Source organism: Stegodyphus dumicola, chromosome 8 (genome assembly GCF_044657685.1).
Source record: "Stegodyphus dumicola isolate Sdum_Otavi_A_Nest chromosome 8, ASM4465768v1".
Classification (NCBI taxonomy): Eukaryota; Metazoa; Arthropoda; class Arachnida; order Araneae; family Eresidae; genus Stegodyphus; species Stegodyphus dumicola.
The window spans coordinates 63,223,245-63,240,352 of NC_140775.1; the positions used below are offsets into that span (position 1 = coordinate 63,223,245).

Here is a 17,108-nt window from a genome sequence, read left to right on the forward strand (position 1 = left end):
AATTAAAATTCTTACACCTAGTTATTAACGTAAGATTCTGTACAGTTATTATTATTATTTATTTCAGTGCAAAAAGACTTGAAAAATCAGCACAGCCTTGGCAGAGATTCCAACTTCGGTGATTTCGACTACTAGCCGAATATGATTTCTAATGACACCACGAAAACACGCGCTAGATAAGCAGAAATTTCTTTATTTTCTTTCTACTCAAAGGGTGACCGGGGAAGATGGTACCCAGCCGCCAAACCATTGTGGTTACGAATTCCAATCCGCCACATTTTCAGCAATATTCTCGCCAGGATTCGAACTCTAGACATCCATATTGTCAACCAGACATGTTTTAATTTTACCACGAAGGTATGTGGGAAAGAACGAGAAATTCCCGGACTGATCTACCGTAAGACAGTATTTCTCTGACTTTTGTCCTGCGAAAGTCTTAATACATTTTTTACAGATAACTCGCATAAACATCTAGGCTGACGTTTATGTTGGAATGGCATAACATCTAGATTATTCAGGTTAATTTTACATTAATCTGGATAGTTTCATATTACAGTCTAACATTCATTCGAAGTATTATTTTGAATATATACGTTTCCTATTTTTAGAACAAAAAAATTAATTTGTGAATTATTATATACAATTGCTCATATTTGTTTTGGGATATTTGTGCTTTTCAGATTTATTTACAAACATCGGTTACTAAATGTTAGCAAAGTCACTTTATTTCTCTTTCACATATACTACTGATCTTCTCTTTTAAAACTTGCCTGTTTTGTAAAAATTATTCAAAACGTTTTAGGGTAAAAAAATATTTATTTAAAATATCCTGAAAAATAAACAGACTCAAGTTATAAGGTATTTCTTCCGCCTTCTTACCATACCTTCTAGTGTAGTAGGCAGCACGCTGGGCGCATATTCCAGAGGTCCGTGGCTCTATTCCTGGCGAAGGCATTGCTCATTTTTCATATTTTCTGCTTCCAAAAAAAAAAAAAAATCCTAATGTCTCTACAAAGTATTTAGACACTTTGAACTAGCACTTCATGTTTAATAAAATTATGAAACTAACGGAACATTCAATATATGTTGAATGTCCTTTTGCACTTTTTATATACTTTTTCATTGATTCAATAAATTGTTCGTGTAACAATGTTCTATTTTGTACTGTTCCTGCGTAGGAATTGATTTTAGTAGAGCTTTCGAAGGAATGCCATATGTCCAAATTTTTCTCCACCTGATTTCATATATGTTGCACAGAATTTAAGTCTGAAGAATATGGAGAAGTTTTGGCAACTTAGGACAGTTGTGTAATAACAAAAGTGAACATTTATGGTTGTATGTTTCGGATCGTTGTTCCGGCAGAACGTGAATGTATTTTGCATTTCAAGATTTACCACATATGCGTTTAAGTTTCTATTAAAAATATTTATTTATTTATTCCAATGCATATTATTTTCGATAAACATTAAATTTCTTATTTTAAAGGTAGCGAAACATCTCCCAAACTATTATGCCTCCCTCCCTACTTTCTTGACAGTAGGAAATATTTTTCAAATTCAATTTTAATTCATATTTTGCCACCTATTGATTCGTGTATAGGATCCAGTTATATTTGGCTCTAATTTGGCAGTGATATGTTAGTATGATAAAACTTTGCCTAACATGGGTTTTGCAAACGCCAGGCATATTTTCTTTGCTTTCTTGACGAACATTTTTTTACGTGTTGATCGTCCATTCCATCCCACTGTCTTAAATGATTGTTCTAAAAGTTTCAGGGTTAAATTTTATTGCAAACAGTTCTTCTAAATCGGCTTGAACGTTTTATAGAGTTAATGTTTAGGTGTTTGATTGATTTTCGCAGAATAAGTCTGCGATTCCTTGGTTTTAGCTTGAATGCGCTCCTGACTTATGTGCATTTTCAACAATTATATGCAGTGTATATCATTTTATTGCATCAAAAGTAGTTAAATGCATTACATCAAGGATTTTTTAAAAATATTTTACACACTTTTACTATCTTTACAGAAGATGAATTGTTAAATTTCTCACACAGTTGGTCGGTAATTTGCAGAGTCTTGCCATGCTCACTGCACATATAAAAATTTATTTATATTTCGCCAAACAAGTAGAAATTTCCAAAGATGAAGATTCTTGAAATGTATTTTCATGAAATGTAAAATTATCATGTGAGTTACTACTGATTAATGCTTTCTAAAAAAAGTATTTTATTACCAGAAATATTGTGCTATTTACTTTACAACAAGAAAGGCTTAAAATACAGGAAGATAATAACATTTGAAACATTTGAAGTCTATGCTTAAACATTTCATACAAGATCTGTGCAAATAAATTTAAAAAGTGCAATATCCGAAAACAAATGTGAGCCACTGTATAACATCAACCGCGATTACTACTCTACTACTTTACGTTTATTCTACTACTTTACGTTTCCATTCTGTATTTCTCGTAAATAGTTCTATTGTACGCTCATGGCCTGTCGTAGTATTTTTTCCATTGTTGCGCAATATGCAAACTAAATTTTGCTTTTCAAGAAGGGACTGTGTATTCCTAAATCTGGTTAGTCTGGAGTTGACTGCATACTGCATATATCATTTCAAGTAACGGATGATATGCAATAATAAGCAGAATTAAAAGAAAATTGTGTTAGTTACCACTCTTGTACACTAATAAAAGACTGACAAAAATCAAATTTTAAATATTTTTAATAGACAAAAATCTGTTACTTAAATGATGATGAAACAAATATGAAACAGATCTCTTTATCATTTAACACTTCAAAAGAATCATTCTACAAAATCTGGAATTTCTGTGAGCTGAAAAAACCACAATATACATTATTATGGAATGATTTAAAAGTTGTGCAGCACTTTCACTCTGCAAGGGAATTTCATAATCCAAATCAAATCAAAAGCAGATACCTTAAATATCCATGCATTTCCAGCTCCTTTCCATTGCAAATCCATATATCTTCACATAATTGTTTGCTGCTGTATTTTGCAACATTATGGCAGATTTAAATGGCATCTGACCTTACTATGCGTTTTAATCGATAACTAAACTTTCCCTGAATAAAACCATTTTAATTGCATTGTTATAAAAATGACAGATAACTTTGTGTTTCTTGAACAAAGTGTGAAAGTTTCTTCTTTTTTACTGAATTATTATATATTAATGAAGTAAATTGGATATGCATAGATGATTTAAGTATAAGAATATATAACAGGTGGAACTTCACATGGTATAAAATCTTTTGGCACAGATGATGTCTTTCTTTTCACATTAGTGAGGATGTTTTCATGCTCATTTAAAATATGTATAATTAAATCATAAGATGTATAATAAAATATTTTAGTCAAATGAGAGGGTAATAAATTAGAAGTCATTAAGTATAGGTAGGAATTAGTTTAAGATTATTAAAAGTATTAAAAACTAAGTATTTTCTGTAGTTACAATTTTGAAATTTCTATAAATTTTTAGTTAACTACAAGATTACAAAAAAAAAAAAAAAAAAAGAAGTATTAATTATTCAGTTACTTTTATATGTATTGATGATTAAATGGAAAATAATCAAAATAAGTAATTCTGCTCTTGTTAATTTTACTGTAAAATTACTATACGATAATTCTACTAAATATTTTATGCTATTAAACTAATTCAATCACCTATTGTTTAAAGAAAACATAAGAATATTTTTAACAGACAGTCGAAATCAGACGCAGTAGTTAACACCGCAGAATCACCAAAGTTCAAACTTCATCTTACATCTTCTGAGAGGCATTGTAGTTCTAAAATTACTCTATTTGAAGTTACACAAATTGATATTAAAATTAGTTTTTTAAATTAAATATCATTCAAAAAATAAACTTTAAGATAAATTTTGCCTTAAAGGAGAAATTAAAAAATGAAAATATCCATGAACGTAATCTACAGGAGTTAAATGTAGAAAAAAAAACTGCTTTTTAATTGAAAAAAATATTTTTAATTTAATAAATGTCTCGTTTTTGCAGAAATTTCTCATTGATCTATTGGACACGATATACATGAAAACGCTACACTGTGCATTAAGGTATGAAGTATAAAATATATTCTTTAAATGTAATTAGAGGAAACGAAATTGTAACATTTATATTTAATTCAGCTCAACCTAATTAGAAAGCAAAATATAATGGATTTCATTCAGTTGTGACACTAAAATAAAGTGTTGGTGAATTTCTTCAAATATATTTCTTACTAATTCGAATTCGTATAGACGAAATGTCTGTTGCTGCAATCAAATAAGCATATCTTAAAAATTATGTAACACAGATATATAGTACCTGTGAAAAATTGACTCATATTACAAATCTCTTTTTAATTTAAAATCCGATTTTTATGCAGTAAAGGACAATTTAGATTAGAAATATAGAAAGGTAATTAAAAACGACACTCGCTAAAGATAAAAGGCTAACAAATATATTACGTTTATTTAAGCTGCATTTATCTAGAATATAAGTGCACTGCAGTTCATCTAGAATATAAAATGTAAAAAGAATTCAAGTCTTAAAATATGCAAGTTACGAAATTGCTTGAAGTATTACTTAAACCACGTGAAGTTCCATTATTGTACCAAAATTTTATTTAATCCAATAGATAAAAAGACGTCAAAAATTGGCACTAAAAATGTAAGGCTTCTCTTCCGCAATATTTTTACACTAGAATAATATACTACTATAATGATGCTACATTATTAAGGAATGTGCAATAGCCTAATTAAATTTATTTTACTAGAGCAAACTCTTTAAGATGCTTTCCCTACATAATATCGAAAAAACTCTTCAATCTTGCTCTGAGTTTACATTTTAAGATAATAAGATCTATATACAAAGCCACAGGTTTTTCGGAAAATTAAATAGCATTGTTCAGAATATCTCTTTATTTCCATAACAAATACATATTGTTAAAATTTTTCGAAAAGCTTATCTGTAATATTGGGGAAAATTATTAGAACAAAAAAAGTGTGTTTTAGTCATTGCCTCAACACACTATGTTCCAAAAACGTAGGTAATGTTTTAATATCTAAAACTTATATTATAACTTATATTATATAAACGTAATATTTGAAATTTTCCAGGCATTTCAGTAATAATTATTTATTTTAAAGTTATTTTTAAGCTCTTTTCATGGCATAATTTAAGATTAAGGAGAATTTAAATGAAAATATTATAAAATATTCTAGTGATTTTAAACCTTTTTAGAGGGGAGAAGGGAGTATGTTTTGCTGAATTTAATGAAAATTTAGTTTCATTCAGTTTTATTTAAATGCGTTTAATAATTTCCGAGTTATCAATTACATTAAAAATTCCAAAAAGTCACAAAATTTGATTTAATTTTGAGCTATTTAATAAGCAATTCGAATTTGAATATTTCAAAATGTTAGTAACATTCCAATATTCTATTACTTTTAATATCTTAAATGTGTTGTATTTTTAGATTTTTTCCTTTTTTATTTGTTTTATATTATATTCTGTGTGTATATTTCTCTTAGTTTTGATAGTTACATCTTTTATTCATAGTTATAAGCGTAAGAGGAATTCTTTTTGCAAAATACCGATTCAATTTAAAAACTAATTCAAACAAATTTATGTGAAAGAAATATTTATAAATTTAGACTCTAGGAAAATAATGCTTTTATAAAATATTTCGGAAAACGTTCTATAGATTTATGGGAGGAGGGAGAAAATGTGGTATCAAAACTTAATGAAATTATTTTTCTAACATATGCAACCGAAAATTTCATTCAGTTTTAAAAATCAAATTCTAATATTTTGAACATTGAAGCTCAAGATAATATATATATCTATACTTTATGTATTCATAACTTTCAGAACATAATATTTAACCTTCCGAAATACCATCAGATACATTAGTGACGTGCAAAAACATTCATATACCTCCAATTAACAATAAGATTAGAATGTTAACAGTTTCAATTAGTGAAATATAATTAAACGAGCGAGTGCCTTTAAAGCCACAATATCAATTAAATCCTGATCAAGATATACAAAATCAAATTTATAGAATACACGAACACGTTTTTATACATTTTACATAACAATAGTATTTCTATTAATACATGCTTTCATTATATAGATGGGTAACTCAGATGAGAAATGGTTTGTCTTTTTCCGAAGGTAGTGGCTCCAACACACAGTCTTATAAACCATGAAAAGAGAAATTTAGAATTTATAAGCTTATATCTGAACCATATTATTCAAAAGTTATATTATTAAATAAATTCTGTCTTCATACCAAAATTAAGATATTTCTGAAGGAGTTGAAATCTCTTTAAATTATGAGATCTGCAACTCTACACATTGTAAACCCCTGCTGTATTTAAGGTGGGTAAAAAAGGACCAGAGCGATTTCCCTCCAAACTCTGTTGCCAGTACCAAACATCGCGATGGGGATTTAACACTTTTAAGGTAATTTAACATGTGTATGTGTCAAAGTACTGTGGAAGGTCTTTCACGAAATCTTATTTCTCAGGTACTGAGGTGATGTATCCCTATATATAAAAAATACATTTATTTGAAGTTTTGGATGCTTTTTGATTTAACACTTAACATTTCTTTTATGTGGTTTAGGATAAAACCAAAGGTACGCTTACTTTTTATTAAATTTTAATAAACTGTGTATTTAGTTACAAATATAGGTTTAAAAGTCTATTATATAAGAGCCAACCCACATGAAAGTTCTGAATTTCCCATCCATACTTCAAACGGGCATCAAATGAGATTTTCAATCATTCCGACTCTAATGTTTGAAAAACGTCGGCTAGGGATATCAGTTTTTCTAACAGCAAAATGGTAGAAAACTTTCTGACTTACCAACATGATTTAAAAAAATCTCAATTGAAGTACCACTTGATGTTTCCATAAATTTTCTTCATGTATCGATAGAGGCGATATAACATTCATATCAACAATACAATACAATATCGGACATATGATAGATCTATATTTAATTTTCAATAATATGTATATATGTATTTATATATATATATATATATATATATATGTATATTCTTCTAGTTAGAGAAGCTTTTCTTCTACATTCAAAAATTGGCAGTTTCATTAGCCACTATGCGAGTCATCCTTTAACATTGAGGAAAAAATCACGTGGCACTGTTCTTAAAGTGTAACATCAAAATGAAAACAGTTATGCTGTACAATAAAATATATGTCACATTCTTCCACGACAGCATTGTAAAATATATAGAGTGCATCATTCATAACAGTTTAAGCAGTAATTAAATTTACTGTAATAAAATAAATATTTATGCAGGCAAAGGACAAGAAATGCAGTAGATGTTCCCTAAGTTTTTTATCAAACAAGAAATAGTTGCATTAGTTAAATACAAAAGATGTTCAGTAAGGGCTTTACATGGGAAAAAAGCCTCCAGAAGTAATGCCTACTAATGCATTAAAAGAAGGTCAGATTGAAATAAAATCAATTCCTCGCTATACCAAACATATTTTTTTTCATCTACATAATTTTACCGTGTTTTTAAATGATAAAGAAATTTAAGTATAAGTAATTTATAGTAATACTTAAATTAGTTCTATTCAATGTACATTTTGGTATTCTTTGGTTATCAAAATATATATCCAGATATGCTTATATTATTGCTTTGAATACTTATTCTAAATAAAAATTGTTGGGAAAAGCACTGACTGTGTGCACCATAGATGGGCAATAGTAAACGGAAGTTATAATTCCGCATAATCGAATCAGTAGTTTTGAGTTAAAATTAACCTACATTTTTTAATGATATTAAAACACTATACATAAATTATCATTTATAAAAAGTTAAAAATTCTGAATATTTAAATTAATTTTTATTATTTTAAACTACAAATAATATATAATTTTAATTGTTGTACCCCTACATCCATGGAAATTCATTGTTAAATCTTGCAGTTTAAAATATTTGGGATTATCGTAAGTTTAAAAAGCAAACGTCATAAGAATATTGTATTATTATTATCATCATCACCATCAGAATATTGTGAATATTAATATCACAATCAGAATATTAAATTCGAGAAGAAAAGTAATTGCATTATTTACAATGCATATAATGGCGAGCATTATTAAAATATGCAAATTTATCTCCCAATTATGCTAAAGATATTTTTTTTGCGTAGCTAAAGATAATCTTCCAGTTACTATTAGCAATGAAAAGGAAGCAAGTGATTCAGCATTACTTCTTAATGAGCTCTGTAAAAATCAGTGTTTTTTGTGTAAAATAAACCTTGACATTATCGAAATGCAAAGCTATTTCTTATTCACTGATTTTTATAGTATAATATTTTCTTAGTAATAATAAATGTTTTAGTTGAAATGTTTGATATCCTCTTAACCATTTAACTGTTAGTGTCATAATAAATGATATTTTTATCAATATGTTTCAGGCTCCTGTAATTATATTTTAGTTGAAATAGCATTATCTGCGTTAGTGCGGTACTATTAGTATAACAGAAAAATTGCTTTAAGTAGAATGTTCAGTGTTAAGAAATACCATATGCGTCTTTAAGCACATGAAAATTCGTGTCACTATAACTTTACGTTTTCAAAGCATTAGAAAGAACAGAGAAAGAATATTTAAAAGTTGTATTCCAATGTTCCTTATTTAAAATATGAGAAACATAAAAGTCATAAATTTTGAATTTTAATAATTATTTTACTAACGAAATGGTTTATTCCAGAGTAAAAAATTATTCTTTCAAATAATTTCCATGGGAAAGGGTAAGAGATTTCTAAACTTAATTATAATAATTTCATTACTTGTTAGTACAAAGAGAACCAATTAAATTATAATATCAATATAACGGTAATCTTCACTGAGTTTAAATATGAAAGTGTAAGATTAAAAATGGTATAAAATTTTACATTTAAAGAATCTGTTTTTGTCATAGAAACTGCTAAGCCATCGAAAATTTTCAGTTTTTCAATTCAAAAAAGAAACAAATACGTTTGAATTGGAAGTACGTTATTAATAGGTTCAACTCTAAGTTAATAAGCAAAGTTACAATATGTGTATATTCCAATGACAACAATAATAATTTATCACCATGTTTATACATTATATAGTGCAAGTACAAGTGTCACATTCACAATACCAAAAATGATTTTTAATTTTTATATACAAATGGAAAATTGTTCTTAAAAATGTACTTTAAACATTTTGTAAGCTTTTCATAGTTTTATTCACATATATTATTTCATTGACGCCCATTTTAAATGATAAAACAAGGTTCTCACTCATAATATTATAAAAGAAAGATTACTCAGAATGCATTTTTTGATAGCTTTGTGAAATATCACTTGTATATGAATTTAAAATAAAATCTACGATAAATATTTAAATAATTGTAAGATATTTAATTTTAAATGTTCATGAAGAACTGAACTATTTGTAATATGAAATTTCAAAACACACTTTGTCTGACATACGAATTACATTTAATTACCCATCGAACACTCTCCTTTACTCTAAAAATCTGCAAACCTTATATTCTTAGAATCGTCACAAACAAATTAATTTGAACTCGAGATTATGATTTCATGATTACGTTAAACAATGTTTTTTTTTAAACGCCAGAAATATTATTCAAAAAAAGCTGTGTAATATGTTTTTATAATTTAAAAGGTAAATAATTTAAATAAAAAATAATTCATTAACTTTCCAAGCATTTATATTAATTATTTAAGTTGAACTTTAGAGTCAAAATATTTCTTAACTGTAGTAACATTATAATTGAATATCTAAATATTTATCGAGAATGAGTATTTTCATGCTTTGAAAAGACTTCTTAATTCATTTGAGTGAGCAAACTACAAAATACTTTTTATAGATATTTTTTTAATTTATTTATTTGTCAGATTTCTGAGCAAGAAGAAAAACTTCATGCAATAAAAATATTCAAAATTGTTGGAGTCCTTAAATTAATTCAAAATATTTATCGTTAGAATTACATTATCTCTTAACTCAGAAATCACAATTTTTAAAATTAATTTTGCAAATAAAAATTTAATCGAATGAAGTCTAAATAAGATGAAATTGCATTTAAAATAATTTTTAATAATTATAAGACATTTTTGTTACATTTATTAAAAAATCTTTGTGAGTTTCAAAGACGAAACTGTTTGTTTTGTCTCGAAGAGAATATTAAATAATTGAAGAAAAAAGAAAGAGTGTTGTCGGAAAATTCTTTTCAAAGAAAACGTGCTTCCATACGACTTGACAACTTGAGCGGTGCTTTGCGTGTATGAACACAGTTTGTTATTTTCCCTGCATTCCTTCCCATAGTGTCATAAACCACAGGTTTAAACAACATTCAGCTAACGTGGAAGCTTAGAAAACACGAGATGTATTATTCAATTGCTATGATATTCCTTTAAAAATCATGAATGCATTTGCCATAAAAAGTGAGAAGTAAAATTAGATTTTTTGATATGTCGAGGGTTTCGAAAAAGAAAAGAAAGTGTGGCATTAAAAAATAAAAACGTATTGCACAATTTTTTTTGCAGGATAGAATGAATTTGTTTCAGGAAAGTAAAATATGTAATCTAAGCATGAAATATTAATGTTTGTTTGAGATGTGATATTATAATTAGCTTAACTTTAAACAGGAACTCCCAGTAAACTTTTAGTCTCTTTTCTATTCATAACGGCGCAAAAAATAAAGCTAATGAAATTAATTCAGTAAACTTGCATATATAATACTTTCCCTAAGGAGTTGAGAAAAGTATTTTATTTTTAGTTGAAAGCGCTAATTTTCTTCCGTCTGTTTTTACATTCATCCAATGTTTATAAAAACTTTGATTTTGGATTCTGATTTTAAATACGCTGGTGGAAATTATGTAATAGAAGCCTTTTTTATTTACAAAAAGGCTTTGTATGGCTATAAAATAATTTAATATTTACTAACTGTTAATTGCTTCATTAGTTATTTATTTTCGCTTGTATTTGTTGCGACAGTTATTTACTATTCAGATGGATGAGTTAAACGCAAACTGGATAAGCGTATTAATATAGAACGTAGTATGGATAAACGTAGTTTTGTCAAATGCGTTGTGTGTGAAGACAAGTTCATAGCTTCTCAAAAATATCTTTCATTAATTTTCATTCCGTTATTTCTAATTATGAAACAAGCAGAACATGTTTTATTTCAAATGATATATATTTCGAATTTTACTACTGCTAGCAGAGCAGTTCATGTCTGAGTAGCTTGATTTATGAGAAAAACAAATAAACATTTACGTATATCTGCGAAAAGGAAAGGCAAAATTTGAGATTAATTGAATTTAATGTAAGAAATGCATTTTTTTATAATATACAGTGAAATGTATTATATATTTTAAGATAAGTATTATTTTCAAAACCCCTTTACATATAAGCTAACAAAGTAAAATTTGTAAAATTTGTTTAAATTAAACATGAATAATAATACATATTTTTAAATAAAAATGACCATAAAAATATTATTGCTTTATATTAAATATTGGAATATGCATTGTATTTTGTACGGGTATGTTTCTCGCATAAAAAGTTTACCAGCGTACGTTTTGTTTCCAAGGTATGAGTGGCGATTCTATTTTCATATGCTGATTTGAAGGTAATATGCATGTTCAGTGTTCGTCTGAATACGTTTTCATCAATAATCTTAATTACCTTTTTAAACAAGAATAAGACGCGGTAGTATTAGTTAACATTACTATGTTGTACATTAAAATTAAATCTAAACACTTTTCATTAGATACTTAAAAATACGGAATATTAAAATGGAAATACTTATAAAATCACATATCTTTCACAGTTAATCATTATAGAATAATATTTAACTTTGAACAACTTTTGCCGAAAACGAGCCAAATATAATTTTATAACAAGCTGATTCTTAAGATTATTTAAAACACAGCATAATATAAATAATTATAAACTGGATTAGAATAGCGTTTTCCAACAAAATGGTGCGTGTAATATTACTTCTCTTTATCTTCTCTATTTTGAAAACTCATTACCTTTCAATCTAGGCAAATGTCTCTTATTCAAATTATTTTCTTTACAGAAGTATTTTAAAATTTTTTTCGGCTTTTAGAACAATTTTACATTTAATATCCTTTTTTATTTACGCACTGTAGCTTTCCTAACTACCTGCTATCATTTTAGAAATGATCTTTAAATTTTTATTTCATAATTATGCTTTACTATTATTTAAGTATCTTGTGTAAACACACAGTAAAAAATTTTAATCAAAATTAATTTAGTTCTAGCATTCCTTTTCTGATTACATTTAGAAAAATTGAAACAAAGTATTTTTAAAAGAGTTTAATATTTTTAGAAATTCTAAGACACAAATCTCGTACTTATTTTCGATATTACTTTTTAAATTTCGGTCTATAATGCTCGATAGCAAAAGTAAAGACTTTCAAATATATCTCAGGTGATACTGTCTATTCTTACGAGTCCATTTTTAGTGTGTTAGCAATTTACCTTGCTTTCTCTAGTTACCTAGTGCTGTAAATTGCTTCTCAGATGTGCTCATGAAGGATGTTTGGCGTAGCATAATTTTGTCATATTTTAAATTTAGGTATCGTGCAAGACTAATTTAGGAAAGTCTAGGAACACAAGATGTAAAATTGTGGCCCTTCCTTAATTCTTAACTTGCCTACAAACTATTATTAAATTCATACTTTTCAGTACTTAAACTTTAAGGAATATCTGTAATTTTCTTATCTGGAAAAATTAATATCAGTATAAATTTAAACTATATTACTATAACTCTATATTTACTATAATTATACTTACTATAACTCGCATATTTAATTTGAAAAACGTATCTAATTACTCAAATGTCTTCTGCAGTTTGAAGAACGAAAAATATAAGAATGCAAAGTAGTTGAGATTCACAGCATTAAAAGCAACCAGTAAAGGTCAAACAGATTGTAAATTTCCTATCACTCCTGACAGATTGGGCTTCTTCAACACTAAAAATTTAACCCTTTCATGTATGATAAATTCTTTTAATAATTACTTTATTTTTTGCTCAAGAACCAAGATACAAGCATGTCGCTAAACAGAATTATTATACAGCAGTCTCTGTGGCAGAGATTAAGAGAACATTATTTCTCTTAATTTCTGCCACAGAGACTGCCGTATCTTATTTATGCTATAAATCAACATAACCTAGACAGCACTAACTTAAAACAAGTGTTAAAGGACAAGAAATGTTAAACTAAAAACGAATCAGCTAAATTAAAACTTTGCAGAAATGGGCCATTTGTTTCTAAAATTTCATTTTTAACATTATTTTGACAATATATTTAGTCATGTGGGCAAATTTAGTTTTCCGGTAAAATTATTTTTTGTCATACTTTAAATACATAGTCAGTAAGAATTCTTTAAAAAACTGAATAAAATGTTTGAACGTTCTTGCTTTAAATGCAGCAGTTCTGGGTTTATATTAAATTAACAAAATGCGTAGTAATGAATTCGAAAGGTATAGAATAAATATATTAACTAACATATTATAAGAAATACGTAGCAATAATGTACTCAAAAGAAATTAGAGAAAAATTGACTTACATACTACAAAACATACGCAAAGACCAGTAGAAAGAAGTTTCTTTTAGAATGAAGTCCAGGACGATTTCGTGCTGTTGCCAAATTCAATAAAATTTCTACAAAAATTAAGGAACAAATAGTATATTACCTATGTACTAATATACTAATAGTACTAATAATTCATCGTTCTTTGTTGCTCACCAAGAATAAACAAAAGCGCAGCATATGTACCTAAAGAATTAAAGTTTTTAAGAAGAGCTTTATAACTGTGCTTTATGTGCTTATAACTATAATGTTAATATTGTTTATAAAAGAATGCATTTCATTTCAATTACTATACTTATTATAAAAATTATAAGATCTATACGAGAAGTAAAGGATTATTAACAATAATTTCTCAGCAAATAAATTGTTTATTTCACCCAAAATTATTAAAATTTTAATTGATCTTCTTTAGAAATTCAGAATGTCTTAATGACATAGCAAAACAAATGAGTCTATTTATTTTGCTATGGGAAACAAAATGTTTAAAATACATTATCGCCCGCAATAAAATGGATCATTACGATCATGAATAATAAATAATGGACTAATGACCAGTTATCCCTTAGAACTGGCAAAAGAACTATAACTAAAAACAGGCTACCAGGCCTTATCATGAAGAAAAGCATTGAAGATAATTTTTACAACTCCCCATTGAAATTTTGGGAGTTCTAACAAACGTGATGAATACTGTAAACTTATAAAAAACAATTGTTAGTTCAAAAACTTAGGAATGACTATCTTACGTAGTTTATCTCATGGTAAAATTATCACAAATATAAATAACACACAAATATATAAACAGTGATGATCATAATTTTTTTAACTTTCATTACGGGCTGTTCCATTTTTCAGCTGAGTGAGGGAAGGACGCAGGAGAGCAGAGAAGTCTTCCAGTGGCACTTATTCTCTTGGTCAATGTGTTGTTGCATAGGCACTCTTGTGGGTGGGACGACCAAGGTTACCTGCTGGATGTAATAGAGGACAGGCTACCTGAAATGAGAATGAAATTGTTGTGTGAATTGAAAACTGGGAAATTCTGATTAAAAACGTTAATTTTTTACAGAAATACATCTATTTCAAGACGATGGCAAAAACTTTATTATTTTATAATATATATATATATATCAAAATATATATAATTTTGAACTATATATATATACAGTTCAAAAAGTTTGTAAAAATTATAAAAAAGTACAAATTTTAGAAACAAATTAGGAAATAGCTGAGAGCTAAAATTTTGACAGCTAGTTTTTTTAAAAATTACTCTTGCGATTTTTAGAAAACTTGGCACTTTGGCATAATTTGAGTCGTAGAATCGAGATATGGGAAATAATAGGTATGTAATTTTGGGAAAAGTCAGATTTTGAACTGTTTTAAAACAATGATATATATAAATCTAATACACATCCTAAGTCGCACTCCCGAAAGACATGAAAAACGAGAGTTAAATTTCGTCAATCGGCCCAGTGGAACGGGTAATATAGAAATGTCTCATTGGGGGGGGGGGGAAGCAACGTGTATGTATCTCGTATAACTCGAAAGGATTAATAGTACAACACTGAAATTTTGTATATGTGGTTGTTATAAAATGTAGTTGTGCACCTGACTTTTCTATAGTCATATCGTACCCGGCTCGGTGAACTCAGCTTTTTTTTTTTTTTTTTTTTTTCTTTGAAAGTAACTGAATTATGTTGTTCTTGTGTTTCGGTTAAGATTTTTACGCCTTTAGGTAATCTAGATGCAATAGTTGTAGAATTATCAACAGTTTAAAAGTTCAAGTGGCGATAGGCCTAACGAGGTCGTCATTTGTTCACATTTGAAACGCTTAGTAGAGAAGTGAATTAAGTCAGTAGACGTATCAACTTCAGTGTCTTTTTCCCCAATGGGACCCAAAGTAAACTTTCAGTTTTCTGCAGCGAAAGATTTGCCTTCCTGCACTTTGGCTAAACTGTTTCTTTTTGAGTAAGAACTCTAATTTTGATGTAATTTTAATTGTAAAATATTATTCTTTTAACGTTATTTGGTGGTTAAGGTTTTTCGAGCTTTTAGCGGAAGTGTTTTGAGTTTTTATGTATTTTAGCCTTGCCGTGAAGTGAGAACGGAGGTGATTGAATGAAAAATATAACTCTAATGAAATTCACTGAAAGAAGTTTAAATTAAGAGCAGCAAAAAAAGATGTATAATTTAACAGACCACACAAGGAAGTCATGTGGTGTTCACATCAGATCTTTTTTTACTTCCTTTACGAAATAAAGGAATATTATTATATAATATATATACATGTTTTATAATATATATCTATATTACATATATTATATTAAAAACGTAATTATTCAAAGTAGTTTCAGGCAATGTGTTGCTGAAATTTGAGGGGTATGGGAAAAAGTAAGAAATTTAGAGCTAATTTTACACAAAGACGCAGAAAAAGGTAGAACCCAATACCAATAAATTTATAAATATACAAAATGAGAATAAAGAAATATGAAATTAAGAGCTAAAAATTATAAAATGCTTGAAAAATAATATACCAGAACCAACTTAAACAAATTGTTTACCCATATTCAATTACAGACGTTTCCATTTCAAATAAAGATAAAACATTACAGAAATGGTTAAACCTAATTAACAGATAAATTACATAGTCTTGAATTAATTTAATTCTTCATTTACTCTTGAGAACAATTCACGAAATCTATTTAATATTAAATTCTTTCTCCACTAAGAGGGATGTGATGTACGATTATTCCTCTGAATTTATTGCATGTATTTATTGGACCTGTGGTTTGAATTGATATCACAGTAATTTATGCTGAGCAGAGGAGAATGGTAATCCATTCCATTCAAGATATTAATGAATAAATCTTACATAAAAGCGAATATGAAGAGCGGAACGGAACACTGAAGTACCTTCATTCCACGATGTAGAGCTACAGAAATGAACTATATATAAGATATTTAAGTACAGCTCACTTCAAATAATTGTGCTAATTACAGAATTTCATTGTTGCAGTGGAGAAAGGATAGGAACAAGATTAAGCTATATAAAATTAAGCTCTGTAAAATTGTTACGCTTTCTGCGTTACATGTTCTTGAAAACAAATTCAAAATTAAATTTCTACATATGTATTTAATAAGGAAGTTAAAAAATTCTTTTTGTGCATTTCAGAGAGAAAGTTAGGAAAGTTAAAGTAAAACAACAGACAAAGCAGAAGTAAATGAAACATTCATTAGATCTTATATATGTATTCATATGAAAATCCAAATCCTCATAAAAATGTCATGTCACGTATGTGAAACTTATACCTGAATATGGCAGCTGGCAACATTAACATACGCTGTACAGAAGAAATATATAAAGCAGTATCATTTGGAATAGTAGTTTATGATGTAAAACAAACGGGTTAAGTGTATCATTTGAACATTCGATGCAATA

The 17,108-nt window shown here is 27.7% G+C and overlaps 1 protein-coding gene across 1 annotated transcript in view; it reads right to left on the reverse strand.

The window, feature by feature from the left end:
• Positions 1 to 2,705: 2,705 nt before the first annotated feature.
• LOC118199167 (innexin unc-9-like) overlaps positions 2,706 to 17,108 on the reverse strand; it is a 312,877-nt gene continuing 298,474 nt past the window's right edge. Inside the window, exon 4 of the mRNA XM_085821916.1 lies at positions 2,706 to 14,665. The gene's annotated coding sequence lies outside the window, so the exon portion shown is untranslated. The remainder of the gene's footprint in view (positions 14,666 to 17,108) is intronic.